Source organism: Ornithodoros turicata, chromosome 6, assembly GCF_037126465.1.
Source record: "Ornithodoros turicata isolate Travis chromosome 6, ASM3712646v1, whole genome shotgun sequence".
Classification (NCBI taxonomy): Eukaryota; Metazoa; Arthropoda; class Arachnida; order Ixodida; family Argasidae; genus Ornithodoros; species Ornithodoros turicata.
In genome coordinates this window covers 69,061,195-69,085,774 of record NC_088206.1, presented here as the reverse complement: position 1 = coordinate 69,085,774, position 24,580 = coordinate 69,061,195, and the positions used below count along the sequence as shown (strand labels likewise).

General features: G+C 46.4%; 1 protein-coding gene across 2 annotated transcripts in view; it reads right to left on the bottom strand.

Annotated features, from left to right (window-relative positions):
* LOC135397211 (alpha-glucosidase-like) overlaps positions 1-24,580 on the bottom strand; it is a 124,003-nt gene that overhangs the window by 70,761 nt on the left and 28,662 nt on the right. The window contains exon 2 of one of the 2 annotated variants that reach the window (XM_064628625.1): positions 15,911-15,959. The exons of the other annotated variant lie outside the window; for it this stretch is intronic. The gene's annotated coding sequence lies outside the window, so the exon portion shown is untranslated. The remainder of the gene's footprint in view (positions 1-15,910; positions 15,960-24,580) is intronic. 2 annotated transcript variants of the gene reach the window in all.

Here is a 24,580-nt window from a genome sequence, read left to right as displayed (position 1 = left end):
ACCGAAACAAATCGAAAGGCTGGTTCCACGAATGGGCACTTGTTCGCTGCCTCCTATTAAAAGAAAAGAAGGACCGACGGTCGCGTCCCTTGCAGGGACCATCGTAATCCCCTCAAGGCCATGGCTTTCGGGCGCGACCTTGTTCGCCCCTATAGCTTCGACCGTAGTTCAACTCTACCAAATTGGTGGCGCTGTCAAACACTATGACGCCATTTGTTTACAAAGAGGGAGAGGTCTCTTGACACCACAGGGGTGGCATCCAATGTATTGCTCCGTAGACGAAAGCGTGCTGGGCGAACGCAATGCATCCTGGACAGGTCCTGGTCGCACGTCACAGCAAACGTCAAGGCACACGTGACCTTAAAGATGGCGGCGCCCGTGATCGGCGGCCAAACCGTTTGTAAACAATGCGGTTGTTGTTTCTGGACGACGTTTTGGATGTTTTTCGATCACGGTAATTATTTTTATCCGATAATCTCGCAGTAAAACGCGCAATTTTACACATAAAGCCTCGTATTGTTGACAACTTCCAAAGATGTGATGACGACCGCGCGTTAAGACTTACCGAGCCAATGCGATGTACCAATGGGCTACCATGTTGCGGAAGAAGCACCGCATAGTTTACGCTGGCAAAATACGGTCATCTCTTGGGGTTATGACGGCGAAAATATGTCGGTAGACGGCAGAACGACATGTAAACAAAGTCACATGACCTCAAAATGACGTTTTCTATGACGTGCGACCAGGACAAGATGGCGGTTTTGCCAAAAGCACCCGCTTGAGGGTAGTTACAACAATGGCGGGTTTGTGTCACCCCTGTGATTGACACGTATATTGAAGAGCTATCCCATCGGAAAAAAATGGCCGAACATCGTGCTTTTCTGAGCGCCCAGAGCATGGGATGGCTCATCGCATCCGGCTTCAGCTGGAATCATGCTTTCCCTCTCCCAATTTCAAGGACTGTCTCTTATTCTACTATCCCTCTGTGAACTGCTTTTCGGACTGCACGAAGGCGCTCAAAATGTCGTCGAGAGCTATGCTTTGGGGGCTCCGAAAAGCACGATGTTCGGCTTTTTTTTTTTTCCCCCGATGGGATAGCTCCTCAATGTCTCTGTCATTTATCGTGAATTTGAGTAAACTCGGCGCGCGCTTCACGCTGGTGGGGTAAAAAAGCGACCTTTACTTGGCAAATTGTCGAGTTCAGTTCGTAATAATTAGCGTAATAAAACTTAAGTTAGATGACATTCACACGAGGAGTTGCTATAAACCTAGTAAGAACAAATGCCGTTGACCGAAATGATTGTAGGTGGCGTAGTTTCTTTATTATAATTCAATGACACGTTTTCTGGGACACACTGTACATTGACTCTTTTGGCAACCCTGGTTCCCGTTATCGCGTTACCTAGCAAGAGGGGCACGTGAAAGCAACGTTGTCTGTGTAGTCGGCTCGAACAAAAGCTTTGTGGCCTTCCCGAATCCGTACGTTGGGAATGGGAACAAAACGCATCACATGTATGACACTCGTCTGGGAACGAGGCTTTGTCTATGAAAACGGAAGGGGATGAGAACGCGAAGAGTGATTTGCTTTGTCATTCTTGGACCGGATATCTGGTGTGCAGCAGCGATATCCGCAGAAATCGACATCTCTGGGGAGGGGAGACTACAGGGACTGTGCGACAAACTGGTGGCGCCGCGATGCGGCCTCCGGAGAAAGTACCCTGCGTGAATGCCGCCGGGTAGCCAGCTTTGTTTACATGTGAAGTGCGGGCATCTTTTTTTTTTTTTGCCACACTGGAACTGTTGCATCGCTAACTGTACCAGCACCTAAAAGAACTCTTAATTAGGGACACGATGTTTCATTTCTCATGATTTCTATGCTTCCAATACCACCGAAGGTACTAGACTCGCAGCCAATAGCGTTTTGTGACGCGCGTTCGGCCATTGCATGAGGTGTGCACAACATATTCTATTTCTTTTGTTCTAGTTTCAATGAAACTGTATGAGGACCTGCAAAATGATCAATGATTTACAGTTGCCACTTCCGTGACGGTGAAACGCCGCTGGATACTGTATCACCGTCAAATGCACAGACCAAACGGCAACCTATTTCGAGATAACGATTGAGGTGTTTCATCGCCAGTGCCTAGAGTCAATAGTGCTCCCGGTAGTCTGGTTGACGAGTCTGAATGAGTCTCACAGTGAGAACGGAAGTACTACGTTGTCCAAAAGGTTTTTGTATTACGCACCGACGATTTCACAGCTGTCGTGCCACAAGCCTACGGCGGTAGCCGAGGTAAAAACTCATATAATTTCTTATTTGGGGATCTCTTTAGCATTATTGTATCTGAAGATACTGGAAAAACTGCAGTACAAGTTCAGACAATAAGTTGTGACCCCACGTGTTTATTTGTATGGATAAAACGGACGCACGATGTAGATTTCAGTGACGAAGCTATGTGTGTGCAAAGAGGACGAAAGCGATGCAAGGCTCAGTCAAAAACATGATATTACAAATGGCTGGAGTCATAGGAATACAGATATATAGCCTTCGCTAGCAAGCCAGGATTTTGTGAGGAGTCAAATAACCATCCTCACGACGTATCACTTTCAGGTGTTTTGACCAGACAGACGCGAGTGGCTGTTCTCCTTCCGTACCGTTAGATGCATTATAAATACGGTGGTTGCTTCTGTGCAACGTTTGTCTCCATTCTCTTCGCTAGCGCCCCAGAAAGGTTCCACATAATTTGCACTTCGAAAATTAGCCCTTCTAATTACGGCGGTCGCCACGCAAGCTACGGTTTCACTTGAGAATGTATAGAACGGGCGGCTTGGTATCACGTCCGATACTTCCAAGACCGCCACTGGCGGCGCTGTCGTGACGGAGCAGCGCGCCCCCTTTAGGTGTTGCACGGTCCCTAAATGTGCATGACTATATGAATTGGTAGCTGCGCTGTGTTGGGGAATCTCAGAAATTTCAGGAGGGGGTTGCAAACAATCCACGGAGGGTGTACGCCCCCCCCCCTCCCTTTTGGGTGTGTGTAGGGAAATCCCTGGTGTGCAGTCACTTTCACGGTTGTATACATGCTGCTGCTATAGGTATATGCTTCGAACGAATTCGACAACAAGATACTTAAGCGAACACATGTGCTTCGGAGAGTATGTGGACTGTTTTTCACCTGGCAAAAAGAAATGATCAAATTGCGTAGACACAGGCACGCTGGTGGATCAACTCCATAACGGCAAACGGCAAAAAAAAAAAGAAATGAGTAACTTTCTTAGACTTTATTTATTGATTGATTGATTGATTTTTCGTGTGCTTTTTGTTTTTGTTTTTCGTTTTTATTCCGTGTCAGCGCCGCGAAGCAATTGTAGCTATGAGCGGCGAACAGATGTGGACAGATGGAAAGAGGACAGTAGGAAGGAGAGGGGAACAGGGGGGTTATTTTTTTTTATTATTTTTTTTTCACATCACATCCTTTATTGCACATGCCACACTCATTTCAGGTGCACAGGAGCGTGAAAGCAAATATGATGAGTCAAAGGCATTTTGGAGGTCCCAAGGAAGTAAGTTCTCATTGAACGTTGTGCAAAACACTGCTTGGGCTCTATGCATCAGTAGTGACAACCCCCTTACCTCTTCTTCGGCGCCACTGGTGGTACGCGACCCCCCCCCCCCCCCCCGCTGATTCTCAGTTGGACGGGTGGTGGGGGTGACTCTGAAACATCCTACTTACGTAGAAAAAAAAAAGAACTCAATCGGCCATAAAATTCTCGAAATACATAGACCAAACAGTTGTGATACCGCCATCTCAGAAACCGAGCCGACATAATTTTTATGGTCATTTTTATATGCGTATGTCGATGTTTGCAACGACACGAGTCGTGGGCCTGGACAGAATGCAATGCGTTCGCCTGTCCCTGAACAGATGTGTGGAAGGGCAGCACTCTCGCCACCTCCCTTAGGTGTTCACTTCCGTTTTGGGCAAAAACCCTCGTCCCCAGTGGTGTGCCATCGGTTCCTTTCGCATATATTCGCGGGGTATCGTTTCCCCTTAGGAATTACTCGAGACTTTTACGAGCGGGCACTTATACGGAAAAGTAAGAAAGGATAACGGCGCGGAACGTATATGAAGCCGAATGCCTAATAAATTATTTACGAGTAGTAATGTTCTAAACGGAACGAAACTGGCTATAAACGTGAACGAATTATCTGCACTATAATGGCGACGTTTTTAACGTAAATGACGATGGCATATTTTTATGCAACCGGGACGGCGTAGCGCATACCTCCTTATGCTTAGAGGCTCTTGCTGTTCATTCATGGTTCATGGTTCATATGTTCATGGGCACTTTAAATAAATACTCAATACTCAATGCTTTAGAATTTGATGTCAAAGGGATAGGTACGTCAAATTATAATGTGTTGAAAGACTTTACAACATTAGGGACGCCCTACTAAATAATGATCGATATAACAGACGATATACTGCAGATGTTAACATGATAAGATAAGATAAGAAGACGCGAAGAACTAAACGCATCGTCTACGACGTATGGTGTACGTGTGACGTATGACGTACGTAGCTATGACATATCGTAACGTCACTGTTACCGTTGAAATACGGTACAAGTTAGAGATTCGACCACTTCCGTGTGGAAACTCTCGTGCCGCCATTTCAAAGCAGACGATCGTCTGCTTTGAAATGGCGGCACAAAGTTCTCGTTCTTCCTCGCGAAAGAACCTTGATAAGGTCAAATAGCCCGCATGGCAGACGACATCGTATTTAATTTGCGAGCTCGTGAATTTATCGATATTTTCGTTACGTGTTACGATGCTGGGAACGAGAGTATTATGCGCGCCACCGCACGTTAGAAGAAAGTTGATTGTTGGGTATTGTATCGCGTTCGGTGGCCTGGACTCGCAGGGTGCCATCAAGCCATTCGTGCTGGTTTTCGTGCAGTCCAAGTCCTTCTGCATGTCCAAGATGAGTAGGACATCACGTTCCAGTCGCAGAGCTAAGACCGTCCAAGCCTCCGAAGCGACTCGAGTTCTGGATTGTTCACATGGTCTGGCACGTACGCACAGCAATCCCCTTTCTGGTGAAGTTGGAGTACGCGTAAAAGGGGTTACATCTACAGGCAGGTTCCCTACCCGTTAACAATACACGCACTATCCCTGTATAGGGCGTTGTTATCTGGTATATTGTAAGATAGCCATCCTCCAGGTAGCAATACAAGACAGAGTTTCGTTCGGTGTAAAGGGGACCACCTCCATAGCTAGTTCTACTTGATGACAATTCATATTGTCCCTCTATGCTAGAGGGAGCCACTCTGTGTGGGTGATCCAGTCGCTGAGTTAGGACTGTCATCGAAAGCAACTCTTCCTGAAATCTGAATTGTTAGTACGGTCTTGCAGGTACAGGTTGGGACAAAAGTTTACGGAACACGCGAGCGGCGTACTTTTTCTTCGGTGCGACACCCTAGCGGCCGCCGGAAGCAGGTGAGTTCACTGTCTCTGAGGGGTAAAAGGGTAGGCTGTGAGCGACACACAGCGGTGGCTTCCCTCCGAGGCACACCCAAGCGACACCGAAACTACCACTGTGTGTCGCTAACAGCGAACCCTTCCACCCCTCCGAAACAGTGAACTCATCCGGTTCCGGCAGCCGCTAGGGTGTCGCACCGAAGAAAAAGTACGTCGCTCCCGTGTTCCGTAAACTTTTGTCCCAACCTGTACGCACAGCGATACCCCTTGGGGTGAAGCCGTTCTCCAGCCCGTATAAGCTAGGGTAATAGAGGCTTATCTCTTCTCCTAGGTTCCGCTGATGAATACGTACTTCCCCTGTTTTATGAAAACATAATAATAATAATAATAATAAAATCTCCAGTCCCAGTTTGCCTGCTTGATGACAATACACAAAACTCGGAACGATGCCCGGGTGAAAAATTTCGCAATCGAACAGAACAGTTCAAGTGAATTTCCAACGTAACATCGTTCCAAACTCTACCATTTGGAAACCTCCCATCATCCCACAAAGGAACCGCGGTGGAGATACACCCACCACGAACGCAGCGCCCTCTATACTCCAAAAGACCCGGCAATTTTCTGGAACACACGGAGCCCCATTGTTACGACCTCCTACGTAAACAACGACGTCCACCATCACGTATATAACGCGATACATTTTTCGAGCCGGGGGGGGGGGGGGGGGGGGGGTGACGTCGGGGAGCAGTCTATCATCGAAAGCGGAGATTTCGTTGTCGTCGTCATCATCGAATTACCGCCAAGCGATTTTTCTCTGCTCGACGAGCGATGACGCTAACACAGGGTTGACAGAATGGGTCGTTCGCCAATATGATACTTGCGCTCGCGTTTCATGTTGCAGTAGGTGCATTATGGCGACGCTTTGACTCTGACTCTTCGTGGAGAGCTGGAAGCATCAAAGAACACGCCGCTGCTGTTGTTTGTTTCGTTAGGGTGTTTGACCTCCTTGTAGGTTGCTTTTTTACTCTGTGTTAGCGCCGCGAAACGACTGTGGCTATACGAGCGGAATACAAACGTGGACAAATGGAGAAAGGACAGCAGGAAGGAATGGCCGACAGGGGGGTTAGTATCCATCCTGGACCGAGACCGTGCCGACATTCGGGAAAGTCTGACGGAAAACCTTAGACGACAAAGCAGGTGGTAGGATTCGAACCCACTACCTCTCTGGTGGTGGTGGTGGTGGTGGTGGTGGTGGTGGTGATGGCGATAGGGCTTGCCGTTGTCGGCCTCACGTATGTGGGCAACGTCACGACTGACGCCCTGGGGGAATGTGCGTCCTGGGCCGACTTCTAAGGGAACTGTGCCGACATATGTCTGAAAGCGTCTGAGGAAAACCCAGGAAAAAACCCAGACAGCACAGCCGGCACCGGGATTCGAACCCGGGTACCTCTCAGTCTTTAGCGTGAACGACCTTGGCGACCACTAACGAGTTGTCATGTTACGTCCTTGTTGTTGTTGTGAAGCTCGGGCTTCGTCGTCATGGATCTTGTCCACCACCAGCTTGTCTGCGTATATGCTATTTTATCTGCTTTTAACCCTCGCTCTCCATGCCGCTCGTATGCAACGTTGAACACCTGTATTCTGTATCCTGTAAATTGCTCAATGGCCAGTTCTTCTGCATGCGAACACTAGGTGCAGGACTTCTTCCGCGGTGAACGAATACGTTTTTGTGCCAGAGATGTGTTTGAACGAGTGAACAATGAGAAATTAGTTCTACTCAAAAAACAAAACGTTTCCGAAGTAAGATTCATAGAAGTAGACATGCAAGTGCTTCAGGAATTCGTCTAATGAGATGGAATGGCACATGGACATGCATACATGGAAAAGAGTGTGAGACCCACGGCCTACTACTATACTAGAGACCTGGACATCCGCGAGGCTCCCAGCACCGGGGTAGTAGTTCTGGCGATCACCACTTCGCTATGGGATTTGGCGCTAGCTACCACTATCTGTTATCACGTGATTTGCCGAAACCGCGGCAATGTATGGTGGGCTGTGTTGCCTACGACGAAGAGGCACGGAAGGGAGTAGTGCGTGCTTTGTAACAGCATACGAAGGATGGCCATGATGATAATAGTGTACATGCCATTTCCTTTCCCCAATAATGCTACGTGGCGCTGGCAGCGGTCACTATTGTAACTAACCCATGACCCGGCTCTCCCATAGGCGAGTTCCATTTGTCCAGGTCTCTAGTATAGAGTAGGTCGTGGTTAACAGACGATCGCAGCCAAAGACAAAAGGAAGAAGGTGTCGTCTGCGAACTAAACCGCTTCGGTCTCATGTTCGCCGTGGTCTTCAGCAAACTTCGGACACAGCAGGAAAGCTAATTAACTTCGTGGAGAAACCAATTTCCACATTTCTGAGCACATCGCGAACACATAAACACATCGCGAAGAAACTTCAAGAAGAACATCTGCAAAGACAATCCGAGAAGCTCAATGCCTGAACCATCGAAAAACGAAACATCCGCGATCCAATCCAATCCGGAATCTCCCCCAGGAACGAAATGCTCCCACGAAAAAAGACAGACACGCCAAGAAAGACGAACACGTCGTTTGTTCGAGCAAAGCCGGCATCTGGACCTATCTCATTCCACCTGAAACCCACACCGGACGGCGTAGCCTATACCTCAAGGGGCTTAAGCTTTCTTTCTGTCTGCAAAGCCAAGCCAAGCAAACATAAGCAGCCAACATCTTGCCGAACCTAATACTGACAAGAGCTGTACTGGAGAGCACCTCATTAGACGACGAGGAAAAACACTGGGTAAATCCGCTGTGACATTCCTAACTTGGGTACTTGGTTAATTGAACGCACCCGAACAGAAGGCTCGAGGCGGACTCCTCCCGCAGGAGGCGCAAACAGCGACGAAACAAAACTGTATAAATAGCCGAATCAAGCCTAGAGGAAAGTGCGACGGAAGCCAAATAGGAGAGGCCTGTTCCTTCTTGGCACACAAAAGCTGAATGGGAAGGAGCCAGGTGTCGCTGGCAGCATATGGAACAAGGGCTGTTCATCAGTAGCGACACCATTGTGGGATAACAGGCTCGAAAGCAATGTTGCCAACAATGGTAGAAGTGTTGAAAGCGACTGTAGGACTGAAGGCAGACGACGGCTAGAGTGAAGTGCTCGCGAGTAAACAGTTTGTGCGTCGGAAATTGGAAGGAAGGAAGGATGCTCGAAGGTGCAGAGATGGCGGAAGGAAGGAAAGTGAGCGCTAGAGGGCGTTGTGTCGTACAGTTGAAATTTCCGACAATTTGTGAGCCAAATATGTTGTGAGGCATTCTTGACACAGGTGGTGAAGGCTTCCTGCTTGAAGGAAGCCTGATTTTTGACGTTGCTTTTTTTTAAATTTATTTGTCCTTTTTTAACTACGTTTTCGGATAATCTGCTGTCTACGGATAAGCATATACTTCCGCTTAACCAAAAGCGGAAGTATATGCTACGGAAGTACGTGCCTATCTTTGGACATGGTGAACTTTCCTTCTAGTCCAAAGACTGGCAGGTGACCGAGTACATGTTTCTCTGATTTGCACTTTCCCTCCATTAAATCTGAATACCCACAATGCGACCTATGGCTCCTCCACTGGCACTGGCACTCCAGGGCTTTCGTGTTTCTTCTCTTTTTTTTTCTTTACATGTTGTAAAGATATTTTTCAGAGATTAGTTCTTTTTATAATTCGGAGTTTTTCGTCCTTTATTTTTTTACAGAGTTTATGTGTTATTATTTTTATATTATGTTGCTATTATGTATATAATTTATTGTTATTAGTTTATTATTATTCTTATTAATTATTTTTGCTGAGTCAATATCCGAAATTCTCAAACATACAAAAGCAAAGTAGGAGAGAGGGACATAGACAGAGGGCGAACCTACGTGGCAAAAACACTGTTATGCGGCAAAACTTGTATAGACAACACTGTCTGTATCACGGTGACCTGGCGGCAAGAACGTCTCGAAATCAGGATATTTCTTGACATAGTCGCAAGACAAGTTTCGCAGGCATCCCATCTTACTAGTATCTGCTTCGCAACAACTGGCTGCCCTTTCAGGAAGACAATTTGCCCGTCATCCTGTGCACCCTTGTCCAGAAAAATAAAAAAATAAAAAAAAAATCTAGGCGCCGGACATCTTCCAAGTAGACCCCGGAAATAGCCGAAATGCTCACAAAATGGCCTCGCACCCAATAGAGCCACTAAATATTCAGGGACCCCAATGTGGAGGATGGAGTTCGTACACAGTGCCCGGATGCTTCGCGCATTGTGATGTGAGAGACCGTTGCATAGTGGATTTGGGTCAACAGCGTTCCAGTTTTCTTGTCGCGCGGGAGCTGGCAACCCGAGATGTGATGATGATGATGATGATGATGATTCGGGTTTTAGTGACGCATCAGCTACTAAAACCCGATATGTGGTGGTGACACTGCTGAAAGAGCTCGTCGTTGTCGGCCTCATAGAGGTGGGCAACGTCGCAACTAACGCTCTGGGAGAGCTGTGCGTCCTGGGCCGACTTCCAAGGGAACTGTGCCGACATAAGTCTGACTGCAGCGTCTGAGGAAAACCCAGGAAAAACCAACCGGAGACGTGAGCAGAGGTGGGGAAGTTACTTTTATTTTGTAGTGCACTACCGTTACTACTTTTAAAAAGGTAACGCGTTACGTTATTCGTTACTGTTGGGGTAGTAGGTAGCGCGTTACTAACGCCTTTACTTCTGATAAGTAAGGCTTTTTGCATTACTTTTCAAACTTTTGCATTACTTCACCAGGAATCCTCGTAATGGCTTTACGTTACTCAGTACTTTTGTCCCATTAACGCATTACCGGTAACGCACTACTTTGTAACGCGCGTCACTCCCCACCTCTGGATGTGAGTCAACCTCGACACAAAAGGCTACCAACTCCGTCGAGCAGCCAATCAGGGCAGGCCTTTTCTTGCTGCGCTTTCGGTAAATGGAACCACAAAAGCGGAGTTTTTCGGATTTTTTATTACCAACCCTACCAAGGTTATGCTTCTGAAAACTTCGTGTCTCGTTTTACATTCCTGCAAAATATTTTGGCTCTACGCGACGCGAAAGCTAGACAATTTTTAGTTTTGAGAACTGTGACGTCATGTTAGGCTCCAACGAAGCGCCCGGCTCTCATCTGGCAACGTTGTTGCCCTTCGCGTCTTAGGGGTGAGGGGGGCTCACTTTTTGCACTCCGTTAGCGCAGCCGCAAGGGACATACCATCCGACCGCTCCGACCTTCGAGAAAACAGAAAGGAGGGAGAAAACATCCCTACATTTTCCCCTCTTTCGACCAGTGTCCCGTGACTTCTCCACCACGTGAACCCTCCCCGGACGCCGGCGTCGTTGCTAGGAGACGAATGCCCTCTCCAGAACATGACATCGTTGCAATTTGTGGGCTTATGGTTACGTCACCCGCTCCTCGCGTCGTCGAAACTTGTGGAAGTTCTGAGCAGATCTTCAAAAATTGACAGAAATGCACAGCCGTTCGTAAACAGGATTAAAATTTCGCGTATAGAATCTGAGGCACCTTCTTTTCCTGCACTAAATAAAATAAACGTGGTTTTCCGAGTCTGGAGCGGCGCTTTAATGTGATCGTGAATTTTTAGTTGCCCCAGTCGAAGCGCACGGCGCGTGTATAACATAAGCGGACACACACGCAACGAAGCTTCTACTGAAATATTAGCTCTACTTGCTCTGGCAACGAATGAATATTACAGACTAGGAAGGCCATCTTGCGCATAACCAGCGTATAAAGGGCAGTTTTGAAGAAATACGGAACTTGAAAAGGCGACGCGTATAAATCCTGAATTAATAACTCGCTGCACAGTTGGGCATTAAGAATTCACTGTTAGTCCGGCGGAACACTTAATTACGCCTGATGTCAAGATTACACGGCCGTGCAAGCGACGGAATGAATTATGGGGCACAAGCAGGATTTTCAAAGCGCTTCAAAGGAAGGGAACAGTTTCGGAAGGATAAATCGACTGAACTGCGATTATGTGCATATACGAGGAATGTCATTTCGCGCAAATACCGAATGAATTGATGATGACGTTGCATAAGTCAAGGACCGGAAAGCTACGACAACACGCCATGCAAGTATTAGGCAGCTGTCTGCGCAACTCCCCAGTTTCCGTCTCTCCCATATTGTCCGCGGATCCACCTCATTGGTTCCCTCTTCCAAATAAGGGGGTAACATTTTTAAGGGGGCAACTTCCCCACAAGATGCCCGCCCTGCCGTATACGGCACCTGTGAAAACCGCACCTAGGTTGCTCTCATAGTTTTTGTTCTAAAAATTCTGTAAAGGACAAAAACAAAAAAAAAACGCCCTGCATATTTAGTAACAACAGGAAATTCAGACTATCAAAATTCAGTTGTAAATAAATAACAGTCTTCGAACTTAATCGAACTATTTTGCACGGCGCCCCTGACTCTGAGAAACTGTCAACGTGTTTCGTTTATTTTATTTTATTTATTTTTTAAAGCTTCCGTACTAAATACGGACCAGCGTTTTAAGTACACTCATAAAATACTAACCCCGACGCCAGTGCATCACCAATTCTCTAATACTTCTGCCCAGTATATCTATCGAACAAAAAAAAAACATGAAGGAAAAAAATGGCCCTCCGAACCGTAGCGTTTTTATTGGAAAAAAGTGGAGCTCCTTCGTCGAGTGCAAGGGGGGGTGGGGGGGGGGGGTTATTTATGGGCCCCCATATTTATCGCCATTGGACGGAAGCCTCTCTCCGGCACCGTGCCTCTTCACTCGCCGCATTCATAACGGCAGGCTGCAAATTTACGGACGACCTTAACGCCCTTAAATCTTCGCACTCCCACATATGATGATGGCTGGAATACCCCGCATTGGCTTCCCACGCTTCACTGACCGCCTACGTGGACGCTTCCCGTGGTATACGTACGGGGAATTGCCGGAGCCCATATTTTCTACGTGGATCCTCTCCCGAGACCGCATGCAGATGGCCGCGTGTCCTTCAGGAAGGAACCGTTTTGCGGGGGCATTCTCTATACAAGTGGGATCGTTGGCGTGTGAAGATTATATACAGGGATGATGACGATCAGATGTTCGTGGTTCATTACGTATTCGTGACACCAGAGTGATAGGGAAGAAATTATTCCACCTGATGTCCTCGAGAAGAGGCGCAGCGTCCCAAGGCGATGACGTCAGAGGCTTTTTAACGACGTCGGAGGCAACGTAATTTTTTTACGCCTCATTCCAGCGTGTAAAAGGGGCAGTTTTGTAAATAAACACCCTTTTTTTTTATTCCGCAGGCTCAACTGAAAGGTGCGATAAAAGCGTTGAAAATTACGTTTACGAAACACTACTGCGAAGCAGCGTTTTAAATTGAATACACCCTACTGAAACGGGGTTTGCTGTAGAAAGTGGCTTTTGAAATGATGTCCTCTGCAGAATACACCGTTTAGAAGGGTGTATAAAAAAAATTATGCGTGATTTCACTAGACGCAACCACTTTCCAAATCCGAGAAGCCCTCTCGATCCTTCCGCTCCCTCCTTCACCTGGTGGTCACGTGTCGTCTGTTTCAGTCAATTCACGCAGACGATTTCGAATGCAGATGAAGGTCTGAGGCTACGACTGGCTACTCTTGCGACTGAAGACGGCTCCTCTCCATAGTTACGGCTGCCGAAAGCACGGTCGTGATTGGAGCGACCCCTAGGGGTTACCTCATGTCTTTCAGTAGCGATCAGCCCTTATTCAGTGAACATGGCGCTGTAAAAAAACGCTAAACCGCCTATCAAGTTGCACATGTTTCCAACAAACCACATGTTGCTTCGAAAATGCACGTATAGCATGTGTTTGTAAGTCAAACGTCGCCATGCCAGTACTGGACAGCTGTTTCGGCCTTCTCGGGACTCATCAGCAGTACGCAGGCAGGCAACGTTCGAGCAGATGGCGTCAGAAGGCCACGTAGCACGTGATGCCTCCCGTCAGGGTGTTCTAAGACACCTCTGAAAGCCCAGTGCAAAGCCAGTCAAGTGTATAAGGGAAAAAATAGTAGGAGCTCTTTGGCTGCACGTATAGCATGTGTTTATATATGCATATATATATATGCCAGGGGTTCGCCAGGGGGGCGATACCCTACCTCATTGCTGGTGGGGATGTGGGGAATGAAATAATCAGTCGTCTCGCACTGAGGACAGAAGCCCTAGGGTGTCCAAAAAGCTAAGAAAAATATGCTATGTATAATGCTATGCTATGCATATAAGCTATGCTGTTTTATTAAGGTACCCGATATCACCGTGTCGTCCACGAAAGCAGGCACGTCGGAAGGGCGCCAGTATTCACTAGCACAATACATCTCCACCCTACAGAACTCCGTTACCCGAATAAACATTGTTAACATGGTCAGTACCGCCTTGCGACACTGAATTCCGGGCAATGCATGCAAATTCCATTCAATACCATTGTACAACGTTCGAAAAGTCTGCTTTGATGACAGACTACGCTTTCACCCGAATACAATAACGAGGCTTAACTTTCTGAAAGGCCTACAGTGCCCACGAACTAGTATAATGTGTTGCCTGCAGTCTCCCCTCATTACGCAATGTCATTTTTCTTCTTTTTTTTTCGTATTGACCGAGCATTCGGACGACAAAGGGAATCACGTTCTCCGTGTATTCGCATTAGCGACATTTTCCAGGATACTCCAGTGGAAGATGCACAAAACGCCATAGCTTTCAGCTGTCATGTGAGCGTCGTGTCTTTGCTGCTCCTTAGCAGACGACAGGGACGATGGTGTCGTCTGCTACCGCGACTCGCCGTTCTGCGAATTCAAGAACTCGAAAAGGATTGTAGCTAACTTCATAAATTTGAACCTGTAGAATAAAAATACAACACGCTTTCCAGACAATCAGTCTTGAGAAAAATTTGGGACCGTTTTGCGATTTATTTTGTTTTCCCATTTCATACGTGGGAACGTTCGCTACACTCGCAGACGACAGTGGCTGCTCATGCAGCTGACGGTGGCTCATCTCCATGGCTACGACTGCTGAACGCTTGTTCGTGACTGGCTACAGCCGTTCAAAACACGATCCTGATTGGCTGACTCTTAGGTTGTTACGTCACGTTGACGAGTAAGCAGGCCTTGTCTATCTAGGTGTTGCCTAGCTGTGTACAGTTTTTTCACCTTTTCTTCCACTGGAATATTCCCTGGGGATGTCGCTGCATGGTGTGAAGACACGGCCTGAGGAATCTTCTAACAAACTAGTGGCAGTGGTTGGTTGGCTTCTAAGCCACATCTAAAAGCCACAGGATCCAACAGGGCTTATAGGGACAACCCAAGAAACACCGCGGGAGGACAAAAATGCAGGGTAACCTTTCTTAAAGGTACTATAAAGCAGTCGAGGTCGAACCTATGCAATCAGCATGACATGAAAGTGCTAGACTCAAAGGTTCAGCACAACAAGTAATATGCGCGGGAGTTTACTCAAAGTATTTTAATTGGTAAATAAAAACGCAGTCAAGAATGTCGGGGCGACGCCTGGCGGGAAGAAGTCCTCAATTTGTCAAGCAACCCTGTAAACAAGGAGACCGACAAACAGATGACTTTCCTGTTTGGATTTGCAAATACTACCCTTTGAGAAAATGTAATTTGTGTGAAATAAAATAAACAAAAGCCGAATCTTGCACTCAGTAGCTAAACGTCTATACCTGGGCCTCGTTTCAGAACCGTGGCGCTGCTATCGTAAGTCGCTCTGCTTGGCCCAGAGTCGAGCGCATGAGACATTTTCGCCGCCGTACTTGACGGAGTTGGCGTTTCGTCGGTCTGCTTCGCCACAGTGTTGCCAGTAGATATAAATTTGCATTTTTTTCGGGAGCTAAAACGTCTATGTGAGAAAATTTTGCGGCATTTTACTCCTGAGGACGTACACAATTCAGGGCACACAAAACATGAGGTTGCACCTCGACTACTTTATAGTACCTTTAAGCTTGCTGCCACTTTAGATTTACACTCAATTTCTATTACTCTTGCAGCCATCTGTCATTATTTCTGTACCAAGTGCTGTCCAATCAGCAACGCCGTCATGTCCTCGGGCTTTTCTTGTCACTTCACGTTTTACGACTCATTTCAGGCGGACATTCCTTCCCCGATTATCCGCACCGATGTTTTGCTTTCGATCTACACCACGTGGCGCTCGTGTCGGCGGCGAGGATGCACAACGTTACACTAATATTTTACGACCAATAACCCTTTACGACCGCTACTGCATGGATGCCAGATTTTTCCTCTCTCTCCCTCTCTTGTTCGTAACGGAGATTATTTCGCGGCATATTATTGCGCACTCGGCCTTAATGACTGTTCCGGTGCATTAATGATGACTTACGAAATATGTAATGAAGCCTACTTCCGGTAGTGCGCAGGGGAAGTCTCCGCTGGAACAGAAAGAGAAAGGCCGTATTAATGATAGCAAACAGATCGCGGGCCGTGTGTTCATTTTCTAACCGCTTCCAACTAATTAATTAATAGAATTGGTATCCGTATAGGTCATCCTGTCGCTACGAGAGCGAAACTAGTATCTCGCTACTGGAATGTTTAGGTACCGGTATAGCGCTTTCATGAACAGCGCTTCCTGAGATAACTCTTTTTAATGCTCCCTATCTCGTCGAGTTACAGCGTTATACCCAATTTCCTAGTCAAAGCATCGCTATATCCGGCAATCATATCAATATAACCAATATTATTTTGCAGGTCACTCGGCTTCCTGAGATAACTCTTTTTAATGCTCGCTATATCATAGAGTTACAGCGTTATACCAAATTTCCTAGTAAAAGCATCGCTATATCCGGCAATCATATCAATATAACCAATATTATTTTGCAGGTCACTCGGCTTCCTGAGATAACTCTTTTTAATGCTCGCTATATCATCGAGTTACAGCGTTATACCCAATGCCCTAGTCAAAGCATCGCTATATCCGGCAATTATATCAATATAACCAATATTATTTTGCAGGTCACTCGGCTTCCTGAGATAACTCTTTTTAATGCTCGCAACATCATCGAGTTACAGCGTTATACCAAATTTCCTAGTAAAAGCATCGCTATATCCCGCAATCATATCAATATAACCAATATTATTTTGCAGATCACTCGGTATTCCGGACCGATATTCGCTAGCTATGGGCATGTTTACGACCCATAATTACACGGGTAATTACTCCTAACATGGCACATGTTAAAGCATGTCTATGGAGATAAGTTCCGTGCATATACATGCAAAAATGCATAATGTAATAAGTTTTAAATGCCCTTCAGCATGCTTAAATGCATGTATTCCGCTCCAGCTGCCTAAACCGTAGACGATACAATGCAGCTATTGCATCACTACTTTCCGTTCAGTTATAACGAACAGGTTCTAATGGGTTCGATATACGCAGGAAGTGGGAGCATTATCCATTTACATAGACATAGAGATCCGCGAAAAGAAAGATAACTGTAGAGCGTACCACGAAGCAATATCATTCGAACTGGAAGTTCTTCACAAAATAAGCAACACACGCTCAACAGAATGTCTTCAATCGTTCAAACAATAACCTATCGTCGGCCGTTCCCGTCTAATATTTCCACCACGAGAACGAAAGGAAGCTCCGGAATTTTAAGCGAGTCCTCCCAATACGCATACTTTCCTTTTTCACACTTACGTCTTAGATTCAGGAACGTCAAGGAATTCGCTAGAATCGACTTCTCATTCACACGCACATCCTATATTAGTTCGTACTCGCTTCAAAATATTAAACGAGCAGTGAATATTTCAACTTGCCCCTTAATGATTTCTCCGCCATCGTTCCGTCGCAACTTCCGTTCCGGAATCGAAGAAATCTAAGATCATTATGTCTTAAGAGATTCTTTCTTTTTATTCATCCTTTCCATCGTTATATCCGGACTTTTTCTAGTTTGATCGTTATATTTCGGAAATATGAAGCGGTATTTTCCCGTTAAGGCAATCGAAAAATGCACTTTCTATGCTCCTGCCTTGATAATAAAGTGTACGAAGTAGAACGCTTCGATGCGCAACTTACATTAACCTCACGAGGAGCGAGCTTTTACGTGCGGCAGAATGTTTAAGTATCGCTTTAATGATGCAAGAACTTCTGTACAGGTAGTGATGTTTTTTAATACGCTTTCAGCGGGTTACTTTTTTTTACGGCGTGCACCCGCCGCGCGCGAGCGTGATCTATGTTTATTATGTTAATTATAAACTGCGAAAGGTAAAGTCTAAGCTTCGCGAGTACACGTCGCTGGCCGTCGTTTCTCTGCGCCGCCGTCGTTATATAGAGGGGTCGATTATTGCTGCCAGCATAATCATCGCGTTTATTTTGTGAACTCAGTTGTAATGGCTTCCCGATAATGGTCGAGGGATCTGGCGTATAGCTTTTATGAAAATTGTTTTATGAAAATTGTGTTATTAATAATATAGTGTAGAATTCTTAGCGCCTTACAGTTTGTTTTTTGAATGAGTTCATATATTACTTACATACTTTTAGCTTAGAATTTTAAAATGTAAAATGCTTTCTGAGCTTTCTTCCGAACGACAGAAGGCGCCGCGCGCGCGCAATTTCTCTTTGCAATGTCTCCAATAAGAAAAAAATAAGAAAGTTTTCTTGTATACACGTACACACGATTCATGTGTACGTTAAAGAACTTGCTCACACAACTAACACCATGATCAAAGATTGTAGCAAAAACGTGAGCAACTGAAGATAACCGAATATCCAGTATGAAACAAATATGCACAAAATATGTTACGTATTATCGGATGTCGAATTAAAACATACTACGATATATCGGCTATACCGACATCTGCGGACCAAATCTGACACGAGCGAAAGCACGCAATTATTTTTTTTTTTTCAAACACAGAAACAGCCGTGCAAGCACGCACGCACGAACACCACTAATTGAGACGGAACTTACCACACCTCAAATCGATACCAGCTCACACGTGGCGCTGCTGCTGCCACTTCATAAATCAGTGACACACCAGACGAGCAAGATAAACGAAACCGGAACTGAAAGCACAATAACAAAAACAGACGACGCCGAAAAGCGATCAGAGCAGCAAGAGCAGAAAAAAAAAAATAAAAAAAAAGCAAACCTCTTTCTCCTCCACTCTTTGAAAGACACTGTATTTTGAAACCCATTTTCGCTACCACGCATTTTGACACGTACGCGCGGATCAAAGAAGATAAAAAAAAATGATAAGCATATGTGTCTCTCTTTTTGTTTTATTCGGTGACAGGATGTTTTATATCCAAACAGCCACTTTGGAAGGCTGAACGCCCCCGCTCTTGTTTCGTGCGAGGCGATGCAGGGCGGCTTTGAAGAGCGAAGCAAACAGTTCTATAAGTTCCAGAAAAGTGTTTGTGAATAGCCTCGAAGGCAACTTCCTCCTAAGATATCTAAGCAATCGTAAGGTGTTTAAATATCTCTTACATTTTACATACAACCGTGACAATTGCGGAAAGGACTCCCATTGGTCCCCTTAAAGTAGCACAGAAGTCATTTTTAACACCCAGTTTTCTTCCTATAAAACTGTTAAGTTTGCCAGTAAGATGCACCATACGAAGTAATTTACACCACAAAGTCATAATTATCGCAGAAATTGAATTCAAAATACGCCGCAAAAAGCGACCGTGCGCAACGGTGGTGAAGAGCAGTACCAGCCTGTGATCTGCCTGGAACCTCGCACTGACGCTATAAGGAGAACGCTCGCTGATTGGCCTAGAGAAATGTTGTCTGCTACTCCGCTGTTGTCTGCTGCTCGGCTGTTCGGGGTTCTGATAAAGCCTTTCTCCTTGCCTCGGTAATGCTTCAGCCGCTCCTTCTATCCCCAATTCTCCGGGAGAACTGGCAAAACAGGTTTACGGCGGCAAAGGGACAAGGCGCTGACCCCCACTGACCGGCAAACCAGAACGAGTCTCCTTATGCCGTCATCGGTGACGTGCCATCATACCTCCTCATCCTCGTTATAGCTGGAGTGGCGAGTTAAGGGTGAAGGCGCGGAGCTATGTTTATGTGAGTTTTTTTCTGGGAAACAAATTGCACACATCAAAACCTTTCGCGCGATTCGGTATAATGACACACACACTTTCATCAGATGTCTTAATCTGAAATTTTTTTGGATGGCCCTCTGTACTCCTTTAAACGACCTGCCGCGATGATTCGAGAAGTCATTAAAGTAGCGCAGAAGTCCCCTTCAACACCCTGTTTTCTTCCTATAAAACTGTTAAGCAGGCCAGTAAGATGCACCATGCGAAGTAATTCGCACCACATTGTCATAATTATCGCAGAAATTGAATTTAAAGTATACGCCGCAAAAATCGACCGTGCGCGGCGGCGGTAGAGAGCTGTACCAGCCTGTGATCTGCCTGGGACCTCGCGGTGACGCTACAAGGATCACGCTCGCTGATTGGTCCAGAGAAATGTTGTCTGCTACTCCACTGCCGTCTGCTACGCGGCTGTTCGGGGTTTTGAAAAAGCATTGCTATTGGCTCGGTCATGATTCGGCCACACTCCTTCTATCCCCAATTCTCCGGGAGAACTGCCAAAACTGGTTTACGGCGGCAAAGGGACAGGGCGCTGACCCCCACTGACCGGCGAACCAGAACGAGTTCTCCCTGTAACGTCATCGGTGACGTGTCATCATACCTTCTCCTCCTCGTTATACCAGGAGTGGCGAGTTAAGGGTGAACGCGCGGGACCATGTTTATGTGAGGTTTTTTTTTTTTTTTTTTTTCTGGGAAACAAGTCGCACACATCAAAACCTTTCGCGCTATTCGGTAAAATGACACACACACTTTCATCATACGTCTTAGTCTGAAAATTTTTTTGGATGGCCCTCTGTACCACTTTAGAATTGAGGCCTATACAGCAACTTGCGCTGCAGAGTTTACTTTGCACATCCTGTATTTTACCTCTACACTGCTGCACACATAAAGTTCCCTTGTTCCATTAGTTTCCAAGTTACTGCCTAATCCCTTTTACTACGATCACGAATGAATCTTATGTTTGAAAACAGGACAAAACAAATCAATTCGTCATCGAAACGACACTCTGACATATCCAGAGTAAAACAAAAATATTCGTACGATTCTCTTTTTTTTTTTCGGGGCGGGTTAAAATCTCATCAGAAAATCATTAGTCATGACGAACTCAACACGGTAAACTTTCATTCAATCAGGCGTTCGTTTTCTTCTTCTATTTTTATCTAATTAAAAACTGCTTAAAATTAAAAAGGAAGGAAGAAGATGCAAAATCGATGTCTCAGTCGTACTTGGACAGCGAATGAAAAAAAAAATAAAAATAAAAATAAATGCAGTCCGACAAAATACAAGTAGCGAACCGTATTGGAGAAAGGCAAAGCGCTTTTACAACAAAAATAAAGAAAAAAAGTAGGAAAGAAAGGCGTTCAAATAAGGGTCTGCGATTTCCCGCGGATATATTTGCATTAATGAAAAATTGGAAGAATGTCGAGACGTTCGCTTGATTTATGACGGTCCAAAACGACGGCGACATTACCCTGATGGGCGGAACGGGAAATTGAAAGCTAAGTGTGCCCACTAAAGACGTCAATATTGTATTCCCTCCACGCTTTTGTTTTTCCTAGAATTTCATTCAAGTACTTCCTTCCTTCCTTATTTTACGTTTTCGAATGGAAACGCGCGTGCCCACTGACGTTTGCATTTGCATATGCTGGCCTTCGTGGCAGATGTTCGCACAGTTCGGTCAAGAAGTATCCCTATCTTCCGCCCCGTTTCTGCTGTCGTCTCTCCCTCTGTTCGCGCCTGTACATCTCGCCATGGGGTAACCGGGTAACTTCGGCCACCGCGGGGTACGGGGAGTACCGCTACTGAGGCTGAGGGATGCTTGTATGTCGGTAGTTCTCTTGGACTACCCGAATCCCAGAGCAAGATGGACTGCACACCCGCTCCCTCTCCCGTACCACCATCGCCTTTCCCACTCCCACTTTTGATCCTTCCCTTTTTCCCTCTCCCTTAGTGCACTAAGCCGCTAACCAGGAGCAGGCTAACAGCACATTCCCCGCAAACGTTGTCCTCCCTGTGTTTCGGCTGCGCCGGGCTACGTCACGTGGCCCTCCCATCGGGACTGCGAACGTCACGAAGTGACGTCGACCTCCCTCTTTCACTTACGCGCTCTTTGAAGGAGTGGAGGGTTTGGAAATGGTGCGACAGATCAGAAGCTCCGCGCGCGTTATATCCGCTGTGCTCGCCGTGCCAACACCGAAAATTATTTACCGTCATTTCACTGTTCCTTTAACTCAAGATTTCTTAACGGCACTGTCTATGAAATATATACGTTGGATATTCACATATTCACAAAAGTCATCTCAGTGAGTAAAGCAGTGAGATGTACGTGGTATACTTCCCGGCGTATAGCCCGCGTCAATAACAGCCGGCCGGCCGGCTTCGGGCTTCTTTAATGGCGCTGTATCCTTACGGCTCTCGGGGGAAACGAGTCGGGACCTTCTTCCGCATCCTTCGACGCTAACAAGACATAACCCAGACGACGATGAGCTAACGGGTGCCTCTTTCATATTTTGTCTATTCTCGACTTCCGAACCGGAAGCCGCCACGCGGCAGACGGTGCATACGATACAACAGTTTTGTCTCTGTGCTAGGAAGAGAAGGTTAAAGTTCGGAGAAATCACGTGACCAAGTCCACGATCCACTCACAAGGAAGCAATAAAGGGGGTATTCGTTGACCGGCATTGGTCCACGGAAGAAAACACGTGCGCCTCGGTCTTGAAATATTAGCCCCTTGTTTAGGAGACGGACCAATGAGGTCGCTCCACGGGCAAAAGGCGAGAGAGGGAAGATGGAGAGCTGCAGAGACAAGCGGACCTACTTGCACAGCGCATAGAGAGTTTTAGTTACTCGTACTCTGTCGCTTTGCATGCGCTCCCGCAAGAGAACGTCGCCGAGTGTTCAGATTAAACATTGCGGCGACGCGGCGACAGGCAGGAAGGCGGTTCAACGCAGACGACAACGGTATACAAAACCAAGTACAAAATACCACCAAATATTACGAATACTAAACGCCCGCATCTCGTTTAAAGGTACTGTAAAGCAGCAGGCACACAATTTTATATTGTTGGCTCATTTGACAGCCTGGGTGCTCAATACACAAACGCCACAAATTTCGTTCAAATCCACCCCATAGTTTACGGGCAACTCTGTGTCTAAGACCCGACACGAACTCCGCAGTTCCCGCCATGTAGAGCGGCTGACATCAACATGTAAATAACAATGGAGCGTACAACGACATCTGTGGACCGCTATCATCACCACATCGGCTTGCCGGACGTGGTGCATTTTTGCGTAGGTGATTTTCATGGTGATTCTGCTGGCAGTTTGTTACTCATTTCAACAATGCACCAGCGTTCTTGAATTTTGAGAGAATATTTGTCAGGAACTTCCTCTTTGGAACAAACCTTCAAAAGAAAGCTCATGAAGCCGGCTACTTAGCCTATGACTTAGCCTATAGAGGGTTGGGGACATGTAACACTGTTGCTCGACGAATAGGCCATTGTTTCCCACCAGGCGTCGCACCGCGGCTTTTCACCGCAACTTCAGAAGTGATTAAAAAATGTTTAGAATTGTATGTCGCACGTAAAATTTGCAGTGTGGGTTTCTTTCGGCATGCGCCTTCAAATGCCGCTGCCAATATCATCAGCTTGCCTGTTGCTTTACAGTACCTTTAATAGCCTCTTGTTCGTTGTTGTTGTTACATTTTGGTTGCTATGCCGTGCGTCTCCGCTGCAGATGAGCGCCTTGTGACTCCTGCTTCAAGAGCTGAAACAGTTTGCCCGTTCTACTACAAGACGTTTCTCCTCCGTTGGACGTGAAACGCTACAAACGTAAAGCGTTACACTTTACGTTTTACGAACGCTTTACGTTAAGACGTATAAAGCGTTTTATCGTAGCACGCGACAAATAGGTTAGCGTAAGGCCGACTAAATCTCTATAATGACCCCCGAGTGCAACGCAACCAAACGATAATCCGTCCATAAGCGACGCCTAGCGAGAGCCATTGCCACATTTAATCCCGAAATCCCGTTTACGAGGGATTTGCTGCGAAATCTTGCACGAAAACGACGCTGTCTTGTTAAGCTGCCATAGTCTGAGGTAGTCCGATTTAATCTCGAAGGTCGGTCACTCGAGTGCTCGATCGATCAATGTTTTTTTTTTGGGGGGGGGGGGGGATAATGGGGCAAAAATGGTTTGTAATTCGGATAACGTTCGCACACCTGCAAACTGTTAAAGTGGAGATCGTGTGACATTGTCCGTTGTCTGTTATTACCTGTCCTAGAAATAAAGCACTTCACAGGCTAGACTCAAGTGTTGTCCTTTAATTCTTTGTCTTCCTCTCTTTTTTTTTTTTTTTTTGCCTTGTCCTGAGTCCTAGTTTAAACTAAATGTACTGCGTAGTTCGTATCTACGGATAGCAGTGTTCGATGATTCTCTAGCGATGTAAATAGCCTGTTAGGGCTATTATGAACGCTATTTTTCACTTGGTACGTGTATTTGCACGTCCTCTTACTCTTTTTTGTGTGTGTTCCTGTGTTAGCGCCGCGAAGCAACTGTGGCTACGAGAGGCGTACAGACGTGGGCAGATGGAGAGAGGACAGCAGGAAGGAGTGAGGAACAGGGTGACTAGTATGCGCGACTGCGCCGACTTGAGGGGAAACTATGCCGATATTTGTCTGGAAAGTTCGCAGGAAAACCCAGGGAAAACCTCAGACAGCGCCGCCGGTGCCGGGATTCCAACCCGCGTCACGTCCCAGTCCCGGCGTGGAAGGCGATCATCCTAACCACTATATGCCACGGGAGCTGGTCCTCTGTCTTCAATGGTCTTTGAAACCAATGATTATCGAACTAGAGCCGTTTATAGGGAGAGCTCGGTCATTAGGAGGAGCCTAACTTGAAGCGCGTCATATGCGACGTCACGGCTAAGCGACCTCCCCCACCGTTCTC